General features: G+C 40.6%; 1 protein-coding gene across 3 annotated transcripts in view; it reads left to right on the top strand.

Moving 5' to 3' along the window:
• Positions 1 to 15,392, top strand: part of PABIR2 (PABIR family member 2) — a 205,437-nt gene that overhangs the window by 27,207 nt on the left and 162,838 nt on the right. The gene's annotated exons all lie outside the window — the stretch shown is intronic.

The raw sequence follows: 15,392 nt of genomic DNA on the forward strand, positions 1-15,392 counted from the left end.
TAAACGTTTAAAAAAAAATTAAAAAAAAAATGAATATAACAAAAAGTGAGCTCATTTAAAGCAACATCTTAAATAAACAATAGTATGAGTGATAGATATCCAAGTTACTGCCCAAATCTTCAAAGTAAAGTTGAAATCAGAACTTAGATCCAGGAAAGCACTGGGTCACCGTGGTGTGTGGAACTGATGGTATGAAGAAGTTAAAGGCTGTTGAATCTGTGTGGAATGCTCTTTTTGGGTGCCTCTTGGATCCTCTCTTTCTGAGACTCTGATTCTGATTTTCCGTGAAGTGTGGTAAGAGGAGTCTGGTGCCTTCTGAGGAGAAGACACTCCTCTCAGCTTGAAAGTCAAGGGTCTGAGGAGAAGACACCCCTCTCAGCTTGAAAGTCAAGGGTCTGAGGAGAAGACACCCCTCTCAGCTTGAAAGTCAAGGGGGAACTTGGTTGGGGCTCAGGAAAAAGGAGCCTAAGGAGCACTTGACGCCTGGTTTGTTAGGTTCTGGTTTGTTTGAAATTGAGGTGTTTCCTGGGGACTTTCAGTGCTAAAACAAGGAAAGTCTTAGGCAAAGTAGGACCATTCAGTTACCCCGAGAGGTGTCTTGCCTTCCTCAGGTGTGGTTTTCCTTCAGTTTCTTTCCTTACCTCTCTTCTGACTGAAGGAGTGTTTAGAGTTCCAAAGCTAAGGTCAGAAGGTCACCCTCAGAGAAAGAAGGTTCCAGTCTAGGTCACTGAGGCCTATTTCGGGCAAAATGAATTTTTAGTCTAACCCATTTAGTGACTACACTGAAGTTTGAGGTGAAAGCCTGAGCTGGTCAAGTGTTTCTTTGAATCTGTTCTTCAGGCATTTATCTCCCTCCAAGACCTGTGGGGTACGGGTAGCAGGAAGGGGGACGCTGATTGGTGGTGGTGGTGGGTCAAGGATTCTAGGATTTGTAATCCTGATGGTGTATAGTTTCTCTTCAAGGAAAAAACTAACGTCTCATAGCAGTATTTAAAATTATTTTTTGTGTATTTTTCATCATTTTTTTATTCATTTAAAAAGTATCAGTTATGAAGGGGAAAAAGCTCATTATAAACATTATAATTATAAATAAAAACCTTATAGAAGTATGCAAAGTAAATAAAAACCCCTTTCCCCACAGCCTTCTCATCTGTAATGTAAGTTTGATTTGTAGACCTAATTAGCCTTTTTATACATATGCAAGCATCTTTATAATAGGCTCACATGCATATTGTAGAGCTTTTTATTGAAGTATACATACAGAAGAGTGTACTGCTTGATGAATGATCACAAACTGGATGTCCTGTGGAATGTTCTGGAAAACATGTCCTATGGAATGTTCTCTATGACCTGGGTGATAGTTACATGTGTTTATTCAGTTTGTGAAATTCACAGAGTGTGAATGGCTAGAAGTGGGCATTAGGGGGCGCTTCAGGAGTTCTGGACTGTTCTGTGACATGGGTGACGGTTAAATGGGTTCGTTTTGTTTGTGATAATTGATAGAGTGTTAAATGGCTGGAATTGGCATGGGGGGGTTCTTCAAGAGTTCTGGAATGTTCTATGTTGACCTTGGTGATGCTTACATGGGTTTATTCAGTTTGCAATAATTCATTGGGCATTGGGGAGTACGGAAGTGCTTCAGGAGTTCTAGAATGTGCTATGTTGACCTGGGTGATGGTTTATGGGTTCATTTTTAGCAACTGTATATTATTCCCTTGTACAAACATTCCATAATTTATTTAACTAATCCTTAATTGATGGTCATTTAGGCTGTTTATAATTTATTAGTATACACAAGTAATAGCATACATTTATTTTTGCTTCTGTAAGTATTTCTGCAGGAGAGATTTTTAGAAATGATAAATTGTTGGGTCAAAGGCTGTGTGTATTTTAGTCATTATTTTCCTTTTGAAAAGGTAATATAAGTTCAGGGTAAAAAATTCAAATAGTGACATGGGCATATAGGGAAAAGTCAGTCTTCCTTCTGCCCTTAACCCCCCAGTTCCATAAGGTCCTTCCTCAGAAGCAACCGGTGTTACCAGCTTTTGGTGGCTTTTTTCCAGAGACAGTCTGCATTGCATACGTATTTGCATATTTTATAGGCACTGCTTAAAACCACACATCCACCCCGCCAAGATTTTCCCAATTTATAATCTCTCCTATAGGGTATGAGAGTTCCTGTTACCCACTAGAGATGATTCAAGGCTTCTAGAAAGATTTGAGTGAAAGAAACAGATTTTATTAATTCATTGGAAATACAGGTTTCAAAATTCTACAGGTACAAAAGAGCAGTGAAATGTCCCCCTCCCATCTTCATCCCCTAGCCACCGTAGCTTTTCTTCCCCAAAACAGTTGTGTTTCCAGTTTCTTGTGTGTACTTACAGAGAGTTTGCATATGCAAACAAATGCATCAGTATTTTTTCCCAAAATTTCACACAGGCGTTAGCATTATTTTTATGAACTGTTACTATGTATTCCCCCCCCCCCCCCGCCGCCTTCTCCGCCCACCCAAAGTAAAACCTTTGTGACTTATAATAATAATTGTTCGTTTTTTCTCATGAGTCTAGGGGCAAGCTAGGAGGTTCCACTGATCTCAGTCGATCAGTTGAAGAGTCATCTGGGGATCAGTTCGTCTAGTATGGCCTCAGCCGGGATTATTCAGCTCTATTCCACAGGGTCTTTCACCTTCCAGCTTGTTCTTATTGTGGGGTTAGGGCTTCATAAGAACAGAAACCACAGGCCTCTGGAAGCCTAGGCTTGGATCTGGCGCACTGTAACTTCTGTTATATTTTATTGCTCAAAGCAAGTCACAGGCTAGCCCAGATTCAAGGCCTGTAAGGAGCTGTAAAGTCACCTTGCAAGGGATGTGGGTTTAGGGAAGGGAAGAAGTAAGTGATTTATTCCATCAAACGCAATGCTATGGGTAGGCATTGTTCTGTACCTTACCCTTTTTTCCTAACAATGTATCCTATATTTTGAAGATGACTTTGTATTAGTCCTCAGAGTGCTTCGTCGTTTCTTTTTCCTTCCAAGATTTTATTTAAATTCAAGTTAGTTAACATATAGTGTAGAATTGGTACCAGGAGCAGGATTTAGTGGTTCATTGCTTATGTATAACACCCAGTGCTCATCCCAACAAGCGCCCTCCTTAACGCCTGGCATCTATTTAGCTCATCCCCTCACCCACCTCCCCTCCAGCAACCCTCAGTTTGTTCTCTACAGTTAAGAGTCTCTTATGGTTTGCTTCCCTCTCTGTTTTTATCTTATTTTATTTTTCCTTCCCTTCCCCTATGGTCATCTGTTTTGTTTCTCAAATTCTGCATACGAGTGAAATCACATGGTATTTGTCTTTCTCTGACTGACTTATTTTGCTTAGCATAATACACTCTAGTTCCAGCCAAGTTGTTTCAAATGGCAAGATTTCATTCTTTTTGATGACTGAGTAGTATTCCATTGTGTATGTATATATACCACATCTTTATCCATTCATCAGTCGATGTCATTTTTTTATTCCATTTGATTTTGCTAGTTCCCTGTTGGAGGAAATTTTGACTGCTCCCAATCTTGTTATTACCTAACATTGCTGCAATGAATAACATTGATCATATGTCAGATAAATTTCTAGAAAGGGAACCACTGAGACAAAGGGTATGTGTATTTGTAATTTTGACAGGTGTGGCCAAATTCAATTAAATATTTTTTCAACTTTTTACTTGGAAAAATGTCAAACCTATAGAAAAGTTGGAAGAATAGTTCAATGAACACCTATATACCCTTCACCAAGATGAAACATTTTGTTCAGATTTGTTAAGATTGAACATTTGTTAGCGTTTTGCCACCTTTGTTCTCTCTCATGCCTACTGTCTCTTCCTCTCCACTTTCTCCTCCTCTCCCTCCTCATATATACACACATATTGTTCTGAACCATTTGAAATTAAGTTACAGCCATCAAGGCACTTTTTCAAACACTTTTTCATCCTACATTGCCTAAGAACAGAGAGGTTTGGGGGCGCCTGGGTGGCTCAGTCGGTTAAGCGTCTGACTTCAGCTCAGGTCACAATCTCGCAGTCCGTGAGTTCGAGCCCCGCGTCGGGCTCTGGGCTGATGGCTCAGAGCCTGTAGCCTGCTTCCGATTCTGTGTCTCCCTCTCTCTCTGCCCCTCCCCCGTTCATGCTCTGTCTCTCTCTGTCTCAAAAATAAATAAACGTTAAAAAAAAATTAAAAAAAAAAAAACAGAGAGGTTTGCTTACATAATCACAATTTTGTCAGCATACCCAAGAAATGGAACATTGATAAACATAACTTTATTTAATTCACGGTCCATATTCAAATTTCCCAAATTGTCCCAAAAATCTCCTTTAGAGCTTTTCTTTTTTTAATTGAGGATCCCAAATTCAGGATCAAAGGTCACGCAAATTTACCTAGGTGTCATGTCTCTTTAGTTTTCTTTAATACAGGACAGCCCCCCACTTTTTTTCATCTTCCATAAAACATTTATTTTGAAGATCCTGAGCCAGTTATTTTGCATAATGTCTTGTAATTTGGATTTTTTAGACTGTTTCCTCAGGATTAGGTTCAGTGAAACATTAGATTGAACATTTTTGGCAAAAATGCCACCACATAGGTGATTCCTATTGCACCACATCAGGCAGTACATGATGTCGGTGTCCCGTTGGTGATGCCAAGTTGGTCACTTAGTCAAAGTAGTATTCTCCAGATTCCTCCACCACCAAGGTCCTCTTTCCCCTTTGTAATTAACGGATTAGCATTTAAACAGTATGTGTGACCGTGGACATGTCCTGTTCCCTCAAAACTTGAACCAAATAGTTTTTGTATTCATTGGTGATGCCTATCTGAGTCAGTTTTTTTTAATGTTTATTTATTTGAGTAATCTCTACACCCAACATGGGGCTCAAACTCATGACCCTAAGATCAAGAGTCTCATGCTCTTCCAGTGCCAGCCAGGTGCCCATGAAGCAGTTATGTTATTTTATTTTATTTTATTTTATTTTATTTTATTTTAAAGATTTTATTTATTAAAAAAAATTTTTTTTAAATGTTTATTTATTTTTGAGACAGAAACAGAGCATGAATGGGGGAGGGTCAGACAGAGAGGGAGACACAGAATCTGAAGCAGGCTCCAGGCTCCGAGCTGTCAGCACAGAGCCCGACGTGGGGCTCGAACTCAGGGACCGTGAGATCATTACCTGAGCCGAAGTTGGACGCTTAACCGACTGAGCCACCCAGGCACCCCTAAAGATTTTATTTTTAAGTCATCGCTACACTCAATGTAGGGCTTGAATTTACAACCCTGAGATCAAGGGTCACATGCTCTACCGACTGAGCCAGCCAGGTGCCCCCCGAATCAGTTTTTAAATGGTAGCTGCAAAATGATGTTCTCCTAATTCTCTCATTCCTTCCACATTTGCTAGTGACCATTCTGTTAAAGAAAGCTGCACCCTTTCTTTTTGCATATCACTTCAAATTCTTTTGTTAAATTATTATTCAATGTTTATAACCTGTTGCTATTATTGTACTGGTGCATGAACAGACAGATCAATGGAATAAAGCAGAAGGTCCGGAAGTAGACCCAGGTATATATAAAAATTAAAAAAATAATAATGTTTATTATTATTTTTGAGAGAGAGAGAGAGAGATAGACAGAGAGACAGACAGACAGAGCATAAGTGGGGAAGGGGCAGAGAGAGGGAGACACAGAACCCGAAGTAGGCTCCAGGCTCTGAGCTGTCAGCACAGAGCCCGATGCGGGGCTTGAACCCACGGTCGGACTGTCGACGGGGAGATCATGACCTGAGCTGTAGTTGGACACTCAACCAACTGAGCCACCCAGGCGCCCCTGAAAACTTAATATATAATAAAGGTGGTACACCCAAATCATTGGGGGCAAAGATGACCTTTTTAATAAATACTATGGGATAACTGGATAGCTGTAAAAAATAGATACTTTGGCTCCACACCTCACACTGTATACTGGAATAAGCTCCCACCTGAATCTAAATGTAAAAAATAAAGCCATACAAGTACTGAAAGAAAACCTGGGTATGGGGAAAGCCTTTCTACGTATGACTCCAAATCCAGATGGAATGAAAACGATGGATACATTTCAGCCACATAAAAATGAAAGTAAAAACCTTTTGCATGGGAAAAAAAACACATAAGCAACGTCAAAAGCAAAAGAGATGCAAGTATGATTTTGAAAATACGCAGTCACCTTGACCATGTGGCTCACTTGGGGAGAGGGGTGAATAACCGAATGAAGAAATTACTGGTTCCTGTCACTTAATACTTGAATGAATGACTGGGTGAATAAAGTGGAGGCAGTATCCATATTTTCATTAGTTCCCTCTTTTCCATTCTGTTTCGATTCCTACCCAGTTTTTAGAGCAAAATCTCTCTTAATTTTTCTCTCGAATTTCCCATCTCTTGTCCTTTTGTTAACTAAACTAAAACTTTAAGCAAGGCCCATAAGCATAAAATCAAAAAGTAAGAGAAGTTGCAAGTTTTAAAGGGAATTTTAGATGCTAACAATGAACAGTACTGGAAAATGTCCTCTTTCTTATCTTCCTAGAATTATTTTCTCAGGCACCAAAACAAGAAAACTAAAAAGTAGTCTCTTGCTAAGATCCTGCCTACATTTGTTTGATCTTATTGCTAAAATTGCTTCCCAGAATTTTGTTGTAAACCTACAACATTTTAGCTTTCCTTTTGCGAGTTAACTTGTTACTCTAACAACCATAACTTCGGTTCTTCAAGAAAATGCATTCCAGGCACCAAAAAATAAACACATCAATAAACATTTGCTATGTAACCCAACTGTAAGTTGGGGGGGGGGAGGGCTCGGGGGAGGGGGACATGCATGTTTCTGACTGCCTGTGGATGAAGTTTGCTAATGAGTCCTTCAGCAGTTGCACTTTCTTTGCTATGACTCGAAATCCTCCATGTGTTTTTCTATTACACTTAATTTTTTAACATGTAGAATAAGGCTTTCTTCAAATGCTGATTTTTACCTCAGACCTTGAATGAGTCACTTGATTTTTCAAGCCCAGAAAAACAGGCTTTCCTCCAGATACTCATTGTAAAAGGAGCCTCTTGGTAGTAGATCCTATTTTCTCTAATATTGCAATGATAGATTGATCCAATAAATGTTACTTGGAAATTTTGCTCAGTTGAAAGGTACTGTAGAAAAATCACATGGATTAGACTATGGCAGTTTGAGTCTGCTACAAATGTGTGCGTATTTAGTTTTGATAGCCGTATATAAATAAGCACACTGCCTGGCGGCAGTTGAATACAGTAAAACAACACTCTGCAGGGTTTTATCTTCAAGGCTCTGATGAATGTGAATACAAATTAAATTGGGACAACAAAGGGTTTGAGGGTAAAGTGAGGTAGCCAGAACGTAGTGTTAAAGTGCTGTATGATCGTTGGAGAATAAATGAAAAGCAATGGAAAATAGAAGAACATTTTAAAGTGAAAATAAAAATCACCATAAATACACCAGGTAGAAATAGCTATATGTTTGTGGGTTTTCTCTCCATAATTGAGTTCATACTCTATCTAGACAGTGTTTTAACCTATGAAAAGGCTTAAACAGTGAGAGCATTTTTTAAAGAAACGGCCATCCAGGGTATTTCAGTTTTATGGGTTCACACACTACTGTGATGAATGGTTTGAGAATCTGTGTCCAGAAATTAATTCACAGAAGTCCTGTTTCAATTACCTGCAGATGTCAGTGTGGATCTGAGTGTGGTTCAACAGTTTGTTCCAGGATTGGGGGGTAGTTGAAGTCCAGTTGTGAACCAGTTGCTTGTTATACAAACACCAGTGTAGTTTGTATGAGAAATATGAACCGCGGGGGCCTTAAGTTGCCGAAATTTCTTTTTACAAAATGTCCATAAGCACAGATGTATTCTCTGGTTACAGACTTCACAGAAGATTATACCCTCCTTTTTTTCCACCCCTGATTATTTGACGAGGCTTTCTTAAATTTGTTATAGTGCGAGAGAAGTGGAGTTGATGTATTTGGACTTATTAAATTTGACTTCAACCCACATGGCAAGTCTCAGGGATATATTATGAGCTGTGTTGGTTTACTATCTGCTGTTATCATGTATTTAAACACAAAGTTTAAAACCAATAATTTCAAGTCTCAGAGAGCATCCTCTTTGCCATTCCTTCCTGTTTCCTTCTTTTCTACATGATTCTCCTCTCCTCCAACTTCACAACATAAAAAGTCAGGGTGTTTATTAGGCCAGGAAATTGTCAGAGAGACTTGGGATGGCTCATCGTGGCAAAACCCTGTTCTTTCTTGGGCCATGACACAAATCTAACATCTGTTTCATAAGCTAGCAAGCTTCCTCTCAGCTATAATTTGCTATATATATTGGTACATAAATTGTTGGTAGCTTATGTTTACCTAGCAACAGAATCTGTTTAGCAGAAGGCTGTGGGAAAGGAGACTTTCCTTTTTCTTCCTTTTTATTTTTTTTTAAAGCAGTTTCTTCATCTATAAATTTTCTTCAAGTGCAAGAAAGGCAGATATAGTGGCCCAAACAATCTGCCTTTTATATCATTTTAACCCAAATTGCTTAGTAAATGCTTACTTTGGAGATTCTTGTTGCCACTTTGATTACCTTATATATAACTAAATGGCCTCTTTTAAATTTGTTTTTCTTTTATAAGCAAACTTCATACAAATCACTGTGAAAAACTGTCTTTGACCTTGTAGCTGTCAAAGATCCCTGAGATTTGGGACTACTCACCTCTGTCCAGTGTAAATTTCTCCTGTTTCCCAGTGTTCTTAGCATCACTTATGCATTTTAGATGTTGAATATACATTTCAGGAACATTGATCAGGAGACAGAGCAAGACGAATACTGTATGGTATCACGTATGTGTGGAATCTAAAAAAAAAAAAAAATGCTGCACTCATAGGAAGAGTAGAATGGAGGGTAGCAGAAATGGGAAGATGTTGGTCAAAGGGTACAAACTTCCAGTTATTGGATGAATAAGTTCTAGATACCTAACGGACAGCATGGTGACTGTAGTTAATAGTAGTGTGTTGTGTACTTGAAACGTGCCAAGAGAGGAGATCTTAAGCATTTTCACCAGAAGAAGTAACTGACCCCCGCTCCTGCACAAAAATCCATGGATAACTTTTGATTCCCCCCAAATTTAACTACCAGTAGCCTACTGTTGACCAGAATCCTTACTGGTAACATAAAGTTGATTAACACATATTTTGGATGTTTTATGTATTATACGCTGTGTTCTTAAAATGAAGTAAGCTAGAGGAAAGAAAATGTTATTAGGAAAGTCACAAGGAAGAGAAAATACATTTACAGTACCGTCCTGTCAAAAAGTCTGCATATAAGTAGAGCCCCACACAGTCCAAACCTGTGTAGTTCAAGGGCCAAACGAATACACCTCAATAAGGCTAGGGTGGGGGCAGGGGAAGAACGTTGGTCAGGAACTAGTTGTCTTTAAGTTAAGTGTGACCAACTCAAGCACCATGCACTGTGTTGTCTGCATTACTTTAATTTTCCTTTAGTTGACTGAGCTGTATATTTCTACCTGATCACTTTCTTAGCTTTCTCATTAGCAGAGCAATGTGTCTGCTGAAGAAAAAAAAAAAAAAAAAAAGGCCAAAGGGAGAAAACAAGTTCTGACTTCCCTTCACATTAGTTATAGACGTCATCTGCTGTTAAAGGTTAGAGTGTACTTTATGCGTTCATTTTGAGAAGGGAAGGAGGTGTTGTCCTGTCAGCTTCCTTCACACAACACCAGGGTGTAATTCGCTGCAGGCTTATGACATGCTATTGCCTTTGTGCAAGTGACTGCTTTTCCATTTTGGTCTACAACTATAGTGTGCTACGAAGTGGCAATGTGGAGGTTACCGACTCACCCCTCCCTCCATAAAAAGGAAGAAGAAGAAATCAAAAGGCCAAAGAACTTCTATCCCATCTTGAGACTTTGGAATTAGCCATAAGAAAGACTATGGCAGAATCATTATATAGGCAAAGTTCCTTGGGCCAGAGCCTTCCCATATCTTTCATTTTGTAGTCTTGGTTTCTGCCTCCTTCAGTCCCTGACTCCTCACGTGCCCAGTGTTGTGAGGGACATGGGAATGAACTAGGATGGGGAGGTAGATTTCTCTGCACTCATTGGTTAAGTGGGGGCATTCACTGATATTATAAACATGCATGCTGGGTGCTCTCCCAGTAATGCCAGGCATATAGGTGAGAAATTAGCATCTTGAGCCATGAGATTGAATCCATTTTCGTGGGGCCGATAGTTAACGGTGAACAAGGGAAGATGAGCTCATCAGAGGAGGGCTGGCAGAAAGAAGAAAAGAGGACAGGGCTTTGGGGACGGGAGGGATACATAACAAGGATCCTGGATGAATGAATGATCAAAGAGGGAAGCTCATTGTCTCATCTTACCAACACTTCAGCAGTGATGCTGTGCCAGGGACCGGAGGTTAGAGGAAGAGGTTAGAGAGAAGACATTTTAAGAAGGTGATGACTGAAAAAAAAAAAATGGTGGCAGATACCCCAAAGGGCTTTGGTGGCATCATTTCTTTTTTAAATTTTTTTTTTTCAACGTTTATTTATTTTTGGGACAGAGAGAGACAGAGCATGAACGGGGGAGGGGCAGAGAGAGAGGGAGACCCAGAATCGGAAACAGGCTCCAGGCTCCGAGCCATCAGCCCAGAGCCCGACGCGGGGCTCGAACTCACGGACCGCGAGATCGTGACCTGGCTGAAGTCGGACGCTTAACCGACTGCGCCACCCAGGCGCCCCTGGTGGCGTCATTTCTTAAAGAAGGTATAGAAGTCAGATTGCAGAGGATCGGGAAAGGAATGCAGTCCTGAAGGCAAATTTCCATTCTAAAAGTATGACAGAGGGGCTCGTGGCTAGCTCAGTCAGTAGAGCTTGTGACTGTTGATCTCAACGTTGTGAGTTTGAGCCCCACATTGGATGGAGAGATTACTTAAAGCTAAAAAAAAAGTTTGGTTACATTTAGAGACTGGTAGCTACAAGGGTAGGTGGACCAGTGTAGGTAGTTGGTACTGTTGTTGTGATGAGATTGAAGAACCCATGGGGTAGGTAAGGAATCAGAGGATCCTACTGATCATCACTATCCACTAGAACATTCTGCAGTTATGGAAACATTCTGCCTCTTTGCTGTGCCATACAGTAGCCACTGGCCACACGTGGCTACTGAGCACTTGAAATGTGGCTAAGGCAATAAGCTAAACTGAATTTTCAATTTGATTTCATTTTAATTTATTTACATTTACATTTTTTTAAGTTTATTTATTTTTGAGAGAGAAAGAGACAGCGTGAGTAGGGGAAGGGCAGAGAGAGTGAGAGAGACAGAGACAGAGAGAGAGAGAGAGAGAGAGAGAGAGAGAAAGAATCCCAAGTAGGCTTCACACTGTTAGCACAGAACCCTACATGGGGCTCAAACCCATGAAACCATGAATGAGATCATGACCCAGGCAGAAACCCAGAGTCCTACCCTTAATCAACTGAGCCGCCCAGGCGCCCCATTAATTCATTTACGTGTAAATAGCCACTTGTGGCTGGGAGCTACCAATAGGACAGTGCAAGTCTCGAGGGAGAGGATAAATGTGGCAGGAGAAAGGTGGAAAGGGATGAACTTTAAAGCAGAGAGGGAGGGATAACTTTGAGAATCTTGAGAGAAAAGTCTTCATGCGGTGTGGGAGATACCTCATATGTCCAATTGCTTTAAAAGAGTTCTGGCCCATAGCTTCAGTTTTTTTCAGCAACCTTTGTCAAGTTCATCTACTAAGCATGGGGAGTTGGGAGATAGAGGCCTGGGGGTGGGGGCTGAGGAGAAAGAGTAGAATATTCACAGCATAAGGTGTGTAAGCCGCAACCAGCCGTGGTGGGAGCCAAGCTGCAGTTGACAGAATGAATTTGTGGTGGGACATGTCTAAGGGGCTTGGTCTGGGCCAAATTTGTACCGGGCCAAATGTGTGCAGTTCCATATAAGGTTCTTTTTGGACTAAGACGTGAACTAAAAGGATCTGGAAAAGATTATTATGCAGTTTAGGCTTAGAAAGTTACGTTCAAGTGTATCTTACTTATATTACTCCACCTTACACGTTTCCTGATACATTTCATTGTTGTTGTTGTTGTTGATTTCTGGTGAATTCAAGCCTTGATAGTATAAAATGTGTTTGAAAGAATCTCACCAGACAGGTTGGGCCCCTTCTGCCTGGGTCGGGTTTGGTGAGGGTAATCTGCCAGATTGTTCTCCCCTTGGAAGACTTTTGGGGCAGCTAACTCCTCTCTGGTATAGGAGTGGCAGTGGCGGCTCCTGATAGCTATAAAAATTGCAGCACTGTGCAAACTCATTGCTATTTAACACCATTTCCAGATTCCTTGGGGGGTGGGAACAAGAGATGCTTATGGCAATAGAGACTATTGGTGGGAGAGGAGAATTAAACCAATGGGCAGATAGGAATGGAAACTGATGAGTGAAGGCTTTTGTGTGTGTCAACAACATCAAAAGAATTATGAACTAAAGAGAGTTAAAAAATGGTTTTTAATGTTTATTTTTGAGAGAGAGAGAGGAGCGGGGAGGGGCAGAGAGAGAAAAGACACAGAATCTGAAGCAGGCTCAAGGCTCCGAGCTGTCAGCACAGAGCCCGACGTGAGGCCTGAACTCACAAACTGTGAGATCATGACTTGAGCTGAAATCGGACGCTTAACCGACTGAGCCACCCGGGTGCCCTAAGAGAGTTTGTTTGTTTTTTTTAAGTTTAGGCACAGACAGGTATAGACAGCAGTTTAAAACCTATTTTTGTAATAGAAGTATCTCACCAAGTCCAGAATTTTAACTTCAGAAAAAAAGCACATATTCTGGCTAACTAGTCTATGCTGTGGATATTTCTTCATAATTGATTCTTGTCTTTATTGTGGCCTAACATTCTTGGAGGACACTAGTTTATGTCAAAAACCCATGACAAATAACCCTGATTAGAACTTCCTCTCACATTAAGATTTAATATGAGCAGGAGCACCTGAGTATTTCGGGCAGCTAAGCGTCCAACTCTTGATTTCGGCTCAGGTCATCGCAGTTTGTGAATTCGAACCCTGTGTAGGGAGGGCTCTGTGCTGACAGCGTGGACCCTGCTTGGGATTCTTACTCTCCCTCTATGTCTGCCCCTCCCCTGCTTGCACACTCTCTCTCTCTCTAAATAAATAAATAAATAAATAAATAAATAAATAAATAAACATTTAAAAAATAATTCTTAAAAAAAGATTTAATGTGAACACAGTGTGTTTCATTTAATACATTCCAGTGGCCGTAAAGGGGCAACTTGACTAACCTATTCTCTAGAATTCCAGCCAGGGCTTTCAGGGGACATAAAGATGTTGGATCCTCACCTTGCCAATATCAGGTCTAGGTAATTGTCAGTTGTTTCATCCATCGAGAAAGATGATCTGCTATAAGATATCAAGACATTCCCCCAACTTAAGTCCTCATATCAGAGTATTTCAACCTGCCTAAGTAATCCCAATAGCTACAACCAAACGAAATTTCCAAATATGGGGATACACTCGTGGAAAGTAGACTCTGGCATACCGCTAAGGTATAAGGAGTAGCTCAGAAATTTTAGAATTTCAATCCATTCATTCTGGGCATTTGTTAAATACCTTCCAGGAACTCCTAACATTGGTGGTGAGGTGGGGAGAGGATGGAGATTCAAAGGTGGTATGGGATGTGAATCTAGTCCCCAAGGACCTTGTACTCTAGTTGATTTGAAGCTTCTAAAGCAACTTGAGAACAGTTAGTTGCTAAGTTACATAGTAAGGACCAGAAGGTTGACTAGAATATATCCCCTTAAAGATAAAAGATGTGTGATAGCTTGCAAAGAGCTGGGGACTAGCACGTCAAAGGCCAGTTTTATCATTAATTGACTGTATCATCTTGGCCCAACACTCTCTAGTTCCTCAGTTGGTTTTTCTATAAGATAGAGATGTTACAACCTACTAAGCTGGCTTCCACAGAAGGCTGCTTTGAAAGTTCAACGAGTGGAATTTTGTAGGTGCCCGTCTTGCCTGGGGTGGGAGGCCATACTGGAGAATTCCTAAAGTCCGGGATAAGTCTTCAAGTCCTCCTCGTAAGATTCTATGATTTTGTGGTAGCAAATGTGAAGCACTTTGAAGAGTGTAACGAGGTATAAAAGGTAGCATCTGTGTCATCATCATTGTAAATACTCCTTGTGGGTTCCCAGAGGCTGATGTTCTCCCTACCTCTGCTAAATGGCCTACCCCACAGCACATTTCCTGACTTTCGGCCAGGGTTCTCTTCCTGACCTTGGAATGTCTCTTAAAAATTAATAAGCTGAGTGAACAGCAGAGAATTTCCCAAGGAGGTCCCCACTATTTCCCCACTCCCACAGACATTTATTTTCTCTTCCTTGGCAGAGTATAAACTTCACTACAGGCCACTGAACAAAATAATGTCTTCTTTTAAGATTGTTAAGCTGAGTGACCAGGCAACTCAAAATACAGCGGGGTGTTTCCCAGGGAGGTCAGGTCACCACTATTCCAACCTTTCTTCCCTTCCCCATCCGAATGCAAGCTGCCACGTAAACCCCTGGGCAGACCCTCTTTTGGCCTCCTGGAGAGTCCAATATTAGCCCCCGGAAGCAAGCACCTGAACAGGGCACTCTTGGTGCCTATTGGCAACGGGTTGATGAGAGGTTTCCTTTAACTCTAGATGGTTGCTGTTCCACCCCACCTCTCCCAGTGCATGTCATTGTCCTGATTGAAAAGGCCTAAGGGCAAGGCTTAGAAATGAGTTTAAGCCGTTAGTTATACATCAACTAAGGATAAAGTCCTCTGTGCTGCTGTTACACTTACAGCCTGCTCTGTACCATTCTTTACCATTCCTTTTGACTTAGCATATACTACCTTGGATCACTTATAATTTTTCCAAAGCATATGGCATGTATCCCTTACTAAAACCCACATAGCCCCTCGAACATGAGCACAATGTTCTGTATACAATATTCACTTGATTTGAAAAACAAATTCCAAGTAATGTAGAAAATATGATCTTTCGAAGTATTTACAGTCCAAAAGAAATCATACTGCTACTAATCCAAGAAACTTGGAAGTCTGTTCACTTCCACCTTTTCACCTCAAATAATGCAGATGGGTTTAACAGTCCACCACGTCTCACTAATGTTAACGTATGGTTACCTCTGGCAGTCGGCACCAGGATCTAGGAGTGGGGTTTGGGCATTAGTTAGCTTTGCCAATGACTGTGATATATCATCTATTATATATATATATATATATATATATATATATATATATATATATATA

This window comes from Herpailurus yagouaroundi, unplaced genomic scaffold (genome assembly GCF_014898765.1).
Source record: "Herpailurus yagouaroundi ecotype Mexico unplaced genomic scaffold, PumYag 67681, whole genome shotgun sequence".
In the NCBI taxonomy this organism is placed as follows: domain Eukaryota; kingdom Metazoa; phylum Chordata; class Mammalia; order Carnivora; family Felidae; genus Herpailurus; species Herpailurus yagouaroundi.